General features: G+C 42.9%; 1 long non-coding RNA gene across 3 annotated transcripts in view; it reads left to right on the forward strand.

Moving 5' to 3' along the window:
• Positions 1–6,502, forward strand: part of LOC135983210 (uncharacterized) — a 38,279-nt gene extending 31,777 nt beyond the window's left edge. For 2 of the 3 annotated variants that reach the window (XR_010600779.1, XR_010600780.1), the window contains exon 4: positions 88–2,884. This is a non-coding gene — a long non-coding RNA (uncharacterized LOC135983210). Of the gene's footprint in view, positions 1–87; positions 2,885–4,209 lie in introns of those variants that run through there. The other variant, XR_010600781.1, reaches the window with a different exon arrangement.
• Positions 6,503–8,931: the final 2,429 nt, after the last annotated feature.

An 8,931-nucleotide genomic window follows, 5' to 3' on the forward strand; every position in this document is an offset into this window, starting at 1 on the left:
TATTTGGGGGTAAGATGAAGTGAGAAATTCAGATACTGCTGCCATATCGTTTATTACAGACAAGTTTGTTATCCTCATCTGTTTCAGATGATCAACCAGGAACCTGAGCTGATGATTCAAGCTTATGGCATGTGCCACCACACAATCTGAGTGTTTCTTACTCAAACAATGCAAACTGAATTTGTAAGGATAGCAAACAAAGCCGCATAGCTTGTAAACTGTCACAAAGCCTCCAGAATCTGTGAAATATTTGACAGGAAAGAATGTTTATGGCAGTTTTGCTTGATTCACATTTTTAAAAAAGTTTAAGAACTAAAAGGAACACTCAGACAAACTATTCCCTTCCAGCTGCTGCATCTTAAAACCAGTAGCCACAGTGAACTGTCGCACATGTAACATCGCACAGCACTAATCACAGTGTATTTCTGGTGCTGGCATGTTGTAGTGAGGATGGAGTACCACAGTGAAGGTGATGATATTTGTGGGTTTTCTCATCCCATCGCTCAAGGACTTTAGTGATCCTATGCATTAATCTGTCCCTGATGACAGCAAAAAGATATCTCCCAAACAGGATCTACTCCAGCTTTACATGGGTAAAACTGAAAGGAGAATTTGGCCCACAGTTTGTCAGATCTTCCACAGAATATGCAGACAGACGAGAATATACCCACATCCTGAATCCCTAGTTCAAATATCCTGAACTTCTGTGTAGCAAACTGATTACATTTATCCAAGAGAAGGGCACCATAAACACCCTTCTTGGATAGAAAGTATTCTATTCCCCATTACAAATCAAATGTAAGGGTCAAATGTTGGCCCTGTATAACACAGTTGATCCCATTGGGTTCACATGTGTGTAAATTAGGGCAATATTTGGCCTCAGCTTTCTGGCTTCTTGCTTAGCTGTGATTTATATTTGTCTGTCTATTTTCCTGTTAGTGCAAAAGCCCAAAGTCCATCACCACAGTAGCTGAAAGTTGCACAAAACATTAAAAACTAAAAATAGACCAATAGGCTTAATGCTTGGCATAACTCAAGTAGCTCATTTTATTATCTGAGCAATGAAAAATCCCAGTGAGTCAACTTCTAAATGTTTTCATTGTAATAACATGAGCACTGACAATTATAGAATCCATTTAAAAAATTAAAACAGAAAAATGTTTGCTTACAGATTTTACTCCTCTTCCCATGTGCTAAATTTAATCTAGTTCTGCCGAAGTGGATTTTTGATAACCTTGTGAAAACAGGGCATCTGCATGGACAAGCAGACAGACCCATGACGATGGGGGTGGGAGCAAGTGCAGCTCAAACAGAGTGCACAGATAGTGCCGTCAGTGATGAAAATGCAATTAATAATGAGTAGTGTCTGGAAAACCTCCTAGATTATTCAGCTGTCTTTAATTTACCTTTCAAAGCAAACCAGGGGGAAATGACAGTTGCTATGCAGTTTTTAAGAAGTGGCTGCTGTGACATTAGCCCATTATTTTCATGAACTCTTCCACTGTTCACAACTGATGTCATTTGTAATATACACTGACAGATATTGCTGCACCGAGAAGCATTCTCTCATGTTAATTCTATTGGATGCCATGGTATTTTCCTCATAACCTGTAGTATATCATCTCTTGGGACAAAAAATCCACCCCATCCCGGGGGCCATCACAAGACCTATGTGTCACTTAAGCTCTATTTGAGTACAATTGTAAAAGTAAAATATACTCTCAATCTCATCTGCACTACTGCTACAAAGCTCAAAATGACAATTGGCAGAGAAGGAAAGCTACCACCAAAGAAATGGTTATAATGCACTGTGTTTCTGCCTTATGTGTTATTTCCTCAATCTATTCAGTGGTATGTCAGTAACTGGCATATATTACATTGCATTTTCTGAACAGAAGGTAAGTTAGGGGAAAATTAGGCCCAAGGCATTCAATCCAGAACAGCAGCTAATATGGCCCTGATCTGCAAATACTCATGTGAGCACTCCTATATATACAGCTAACACTGGAGGATTGAGGTATATCCTTACCTGCTTTATTTAATGAATTGATCTAATACTGTAAACAAAAAATGTAAAAAAATCTATGACTATTCTTTGTGATTTTTAAACAAATTCACATCCACTGTGTTCATGCCCTACCTGTGTTTGCTTTTCATGAGTACTCTAGCAAATGAGTTTACTGGCAGGAATATGCTCCAACGCAATTTCATTGTCACTGCATCTGATGACAGCAAAGTCTCATTTGCCTTTCCTTATCTCACAGCTCAATTTTTATTCCCTCTCCTGCTTGTTCCTTTGGCTTTTTATTTTTACTTTCTTCTTCTGAGCCAATAGTCCTAAATGTTGCCAAGACAAAACGAAGAGGCGCTCGGTGCTGTCATTTCTAAGTGCTACACTGGATAGCGAACACCCAATCCACACTGTTTTGGTAACTAAGCATTTGGGTTTGTTTTTGGAATGGTCACTGCAGATACCAAAGCAGGCTCCCATCTCTTATGTGTGTTACTTTTCTTCCAAATATACTGTAAACCTATCCTTCAAACACATTTTAGTGATGTGTTTGCATTTAAATTCCTTTATTCCAGAATAAATAAGTTATTGCATGTTCCCATGGAATGTGTGCTTTTACATAATTGGATTTTAATGACCAAGAAGCATGCTAAAATGTTGATTCTGAAGGGTGCTATATAAATATGTGACTGATTGGGCTACATTTTTCTTCTAATTGTCAGTGTTGGTGGGTGTACTAGTGTCAAAGCAGCAGGAAGTGAAATGACTGCAAGAGCTGAAGAATATGGATTTGGCATTATTATTTGAATACATATCTGACAAAGCACTGTATAATCAAAGCATTCTTAACACTCGCAGTGTGACTAGGAAGATACGATAAAAGTCTAAATAGCACATAAATGCCACTGCCAAAGAATTATACTGGTTCTGAAAAAGCAAAATTCCTTCCTTTTACCACCTGTGGACAGTGGTCCTGAGTGTTCTATTGAGTGCCTACCATTCGTGAACCCTGGGTGAATCCTGTCTCCGGTGCGCCCATGCTGCCAGCAGTTATTGCCCACATGTTACTGTTTCAAACAACCACCTTCATGCTTTCTCCTATTCTAGCCCCTTGTGCTAGGGCGGAACTCCCCGTAAACCTCCACAAAACTCATTCGTTATCCACCTTCAAATCCCTCCTTCAAGCTTTTCTGTGCTTCCTTGACAATAGTTGGGATGCTGGTGTCCTGAGAGTGCTGTCTATTGTGCTGACCAGTACTGTCTCATTGTTTTCTTGTGCTCCCCCATCTGTCTGGGGCAGGGACTATTTTGTTGTTATATCAGAGGTGGGCAAACTATGGCCTGCGGGCCACATCCGGCCCGCAGGACCCTCCTACCTGGCCCTTGAGCTCCTGCCCTGGGAGGCTAGCCCCCGGCCCCTCCCCTGCGGTTCCCCCTCCCCCGCATCCTCAGCTCGCTTCGCTGCCGGTGTAACGCTCTAGGTGGCAGGCTGCGAGCTCCTGTGGCAGCGCAGCTGCAGAGCCTGGCCTGACCCAGTGCTCTGTGCTGCACAGTGGCGTGGCTGGCTCCAGCCAGGCGGCATGGCTGCCTGTACTGGTGCTCTTGGTGGTGTGGCTGTAGTGGCGCCAGCCACCGGTGCTCCAGGCAGCGCAGTAAGGGGGCAGGGAGCAGGGGGGGGTTGGATAGAGGGCAGGGGAGTTCGGGGTGGTGGTCAGGGGGCGGGGATGTGGATAGGGGTTGGGATGGTCAGAAGGCGGGGAGCAGGGGGGTTGAATGAGGGGGGCAGTCAGGAATGAGGTGGGGGTTGGATGGGGCGGTGGGGGGCAGTCGGGGGCAGTCAGGGAGAAGGGGTGGTTGGATGGGGCAGGAGTCCTGGGGGGGCTGTCAGGGGATGAGAAGCAGGAGAGGTGGGATAGGGGGTGGGGCCGGGGCACGCCTGGCTGTTTGGGGAGGCACAGCCTCCGCTAACCGGCCCTCCATAAAATTTTGGAAACCCGATGCGGCCCTCAGGCCAAAAAGTTTGCCCACCCCTGTGTTATATATTTGCACAGTGTTTAGCACAATGGGAACTGGGGCTTGTAGATTCTATGACAATAGAAATAATAATAAATAAAGATGGTGGGGGGAAATAGAGTTAAAGCATTGATATGAAAGACTGTTGCATTACTTTGATTGACAGTACATCCTCTTTCTTTCAGAAAGAAAGAAAGAAAAAGACCAGTGAATGCAATATTGATCTATGCCTGTTGTTGGCCAAAGTTTCACCCATCTACACCAATAGAATCAAGTTGCTCTTTGGAAGCTCAGTTGCTGCGTTGCAAGATTAAATAACTTTAAATGTTATCAGAAGCCCTTTCACATTCAGTTCTTCTAAACACTAAAGATATCATGGCGTGAAATCTGAAAATAAAATTAGACTTTATCTAATTCGCATTATAGTAACTGCAAAGGCCCTAACCAAGCTCAGAGGCCCATTGTTCTTGACAGTGTAATCACATGTAGTAACAGGCAGCCTTTGCATGGAAGAGCTTACACTTGGCACCAGTCCTGCTATTGATTATATGTAGGCACAGCCCCGTAAACAAGCACAGCCCCATTGAAGTCAATGAGGCTGTGTGTGGACACAAAGGTGTGCCTGCAAACAGTGGTTTGCAGGACTGGAGCCAAAATAGACAAGACACACAAATGGAGGGAGAAAATCAGTATTAGTCACATTTTACAGAAGGGGAACTGAGGCACAGAGAGATTGTGTCCTGCCCAAGGATATGCAACAAAATGGGGAACTGAATCCCAGTCTCCTGAATCCTAGCATAGTGCCTTAACCACAGGACAATCCTTCCATTAAATGAGAAAACAGTTATATTGCAAAGGAAAGCGTGTGTGGCTCTAGCTCACACTCAGTCAGCAATGTAGTCTCGATTTGCATTTTCCTTTTGGGATGCAAAACTAAAAATATGTTCAAGTGTTAAATGCAAATTGCAGAGCCATACAGCTATCTGTTGAACAGGCCCTAGCATTCAGAGTTTCCGATGTGCAGGACACCAGCTGATAAAATGTTAAAAATTTAATTTCTTCCATTTTTTTGGTTTTTCAAACATCTGTTCTGTTCATAGAAATCTGTATGTCAGAGAGTTAAATTATTTTATGTATATGAAATAATGATATTATCAGTATTATCAGTTTCTAGTTATTTGATTTGCTTGCTAATTTTTTATCATTTCAAATCCCAACACTAACAGTGATGAGTCACTTGGAAGGCAGCATCAGAAATAATTTTGTTATGTTTTCCCTGTATTGTGATGATGCAGAGTCATATTGGATTGTACACATTGTAATGGTGGAAGGTGAAAATAATGTGAAAATATGACAACTCCTGTTGCATTTGAAATCTCTGAGTTCGAAAGAGCTTTAGAGTTTAGGACCAGCTTCTATTCTTAGGTATACCAGGGTAAATCCAGCACAACTCCTTTGAAATCAAGAGAGTTATTCTCAATTAATACTAGTGTAACTGAGGTCAGAATCTGGCCAACTGTCTCCACATGGCAAAAGTCTACCGTGATGTCATAGATCCTAGAATGCACCCCCTTCCAGCTGTCCATTAGGACTGTTCTGGGAGGAATCCAAGCCTCTGTGTCCTGGATCCCCTGGGTGTTTCAAGCTTCTAGAGCCTCAGGAGGCTGCCCCACTGGATCCTGCTTTGGCACATTTCCCAGGAACAGCCTCTCAGTCTGTAACCCCTTCTCAGAACTGAGGCTCCTCAGCCCAATTGTCCTAGGCCCCAGGAACACTGACCTCCCAAGATACCCCAGTTATTTAAACATGCCCCTTTCCCAGACCTTCACCCCCAAAGCTCTGGAGCTTCTGGTTGATAGTTTAACTCTCTGTGGGGCACACAGTAGTTGTGAAGCATAAACATGCATACACTTTGTACAGTCTAACGCCTTTTATGCTCTTTTATACTTAGTGAACACAGATCATACAAAACAATAAACATCTGAAACTGCAATTGTACTTCACTTCCTAGCTCATCCTTCCTTTGTGAGTCCATGGGGAACCACTTGGGCCCAGGTAGGAAGGCAGCAGGGTGTCCTCGTGCAGGCTGCTGCCTGTTAGCTGGCCTTTCTCCCTCATGGTTCTTCTTAACCAGCTTCTGTGATCATATTCTCTCCTGCCCCAAGTGTCCTCTTTCTGTGTGTTTCTTTATTTAAACCCCTCCTGGTCACCTGGCCTCTTTTGTTTTTCTCCTGGTAACCTTCTATTGCTCCTACCTTCTCCCTCTCCCTTTTGGAGTCAGCTTGTTGCTGGCCCCGAGGGGGCAACAGGGTTCGTTGCCCAGTGTGCGCCGCACCAATAGACACACCAGGGTGGAGAAGCAAACCAAATGTATTTGAGATCTCAAAAAGGCACTCAGGAGACCAGCATGTCTCAAATCAGAAGCGCAGCAAATACAAGCAAGTTTTCCCTTTTATAATCCAAGCTGATTTGAGTAAGCCTTTGTTCTGGTTTCTCCCTCCTACACCTCCTGTCCCGAGCAGTTACAGCAGGTACACATTGTAGCTTGTTAGAAAAATTCCCGTTCGCATGCTTATCTTCGGCCTTGCAAGCTCTACATAATAGGCCTTTCCCTCCCCCCTTTGCACCCTCTTATCACTACTGCTTCTGCTAGTATGAGCCAAATTTCAGCTGTCTGCTAAAAAAAAGCTGACCAGTACATATTCTGCTTCAGCATTAGGCTGCTAGCATGGAGGCTGGTGAAAGTTCACAAGATGGAGGTACTGTGGCTTACTTAGACCCAGAGCAGGGGAGTTTCATCGGCACTTATGGCCTTCCACTTCCCCGAGTTACCTGGTAGCTATGCCTAGTGGCACCAACAAGCTGAAACCGGTTTTCACAGGATGCAGCTCACTCATTATCCCAGATGTTTGTACCTTAATAGGGTTGGTAAGTCTTAAATACCTTCTGACTGTATCTGTCTGGTACATATGTGCTACAGGGCCTGTCAGCAATGTTGGATGTGCATACATATAGTCACTCATGACACAGCAGATTTTCATTATGCAACTTCTCAGTATTAATCAGAATTCATAAATTGTACATATATAGCCCCAAATCTGGATTAATGCCAGTGGAACTGAGATCTGAATCTGGCCAACTGTCTCCACATGGAAAAAGTTTACTCTGGTTCCAAAGTTGTTATAATTTTTTTTCTGTAGCACCATAGTTATGCATGTTTAATGGACAGATTAACCAAAAAGACAAGTCCCTGCCTTGGGGAATTACAGTGTGAGGCTTCCATCTTGCAGGGTGTCCTGCTCAGCAACTCTCTGGTCATTGACCTTTGTGGGCTCCATGAAGGTCCAGGCGTCTGGCAGCATAGAGCAGTTTGCAAGATAGGGCCTATGGGTCCAAACTGGTGCTCCTGTTTTTGTAATTATCCTTATTAACTTTAACGGAACTACTTGTGTGTAAGGATTGCATGATCTGGCGCTATGTTAGGACAACAAGGTATATGAAAAAAAGGGGAAGGGTATCGGATGAAAAACAGTAAGGGATGATTAATGCAAGGGGGAGGGACAAGGGAGGAGTGAAGGTTACTTTAGTTACATACACATTTAATTGTTTTCTCTTTGTGTAAAATGTTTTTAAAATGATTTGTGGAGCTATTTCTGTTGTTAATATACCATCTAAATGGGAGGAGGCATCACAGTCATGCAGCAGTGGAAGTTATGTTTTTTCTATATACAAGGAGAATAATATGTACTTGTTCAAAATTACTTTTACTTGTAGATTAAGGGAAGAAAAATGAAGAAGGAAGAACACTGAAGTCTCCATGAGAGCAGAGTGTTCTGTCTTCTCTGCAGTAAGCTGTAGCTTTTTGAAAACAAAATTGCTGCTGTCTCTGCACCACACATATGCAGAATTCTTAAATGTAATGGTGAAGAACAAGCCTAACAATTAGGAACTACAAAGATCATAGAAGATTAAGTTGCAAGAGACCTCAAGAGGTCATCTAGTCCAACCCCCTGCTCAAAGCAGGACCAACCACAACTAAATCATCCCAGCCAGGGCTTTGTCAAGCCAGGCCTTAAAAAGCTATGTACAAGATCACAGAGGTCACTGTTGGATGGGTACCCAAAGGACATGAGTCTTGAGGAAGAATTTGAAATGGATGGGGGGATGCAGGGAGATTTTGTTTCACTTTAAAATAGATGGATGTTCATTGCAATTGTCTTTGGTGTAAAAAACAAATTGTAGATGTCCTGATAATTACAATAGATATAATTATAACTACTTAGTAGCTACTATTTGGTTGCTAATTGATATAGACCAGGTGATCTCAGCTTTCGAGGGACCACTAGCAGTCTGTGTGATTATAGCTAGGCTTTTTAATATACTTTTCTATTCTGGAAGAAAGGAAAAAAGAAATCTGGCTCAGATCCAGCCTTTAATTTATTGTATGATTTACTGGCGAGGTCAGGAAAATAGCAACATCAATTCACATATCAACTCAGCACTGTTTTCATTAGAAATCTGGGTGGATGTATATACACTATATATTTAGTTTTTATTGTTACCCTTTCTGGTCTCTGTCAGTTGGCTTATGCCAAATGACTCGTGTAATTATTGTTACTGTTCAAACTACAGCCAAATTGCCACCTCACCGACAGACCTGACCAGGAAAAAACAACCAAATGCAGTTCAGTGGACTGAAAAGTGTCAGAAAGCCTTTAACCAGCTTAAGGCAACTCTTACGTCTGACCCTGTACTGAGGGCCTCGGACTTCAACCAACCGTTCGTCGTAACCACAGATGCATCCGAGCATGATGTGGGAGCAGTTTTAATGCAGGAAGGACTAGATCAACAATTCCATCCTGTCGTGTTTCTCAGCAAAAAACATTCTGAGAGGTCAGTCTCAGAAA

Source organism: Chrysemys picta, chromosome 1, assembly GCF_011386835.1.
Source record: "Chrysemys picta bellii isolate R12L10 chromosome 1, ASM1138683v2, whole genome shotgun sequence".
Classification (NCBI taxonomy): domain Eukaryota; kingdom Metazoa; phylum Chordata; order Testudines; family Emydidae; genus Chrysemys; species Chrysemys picta.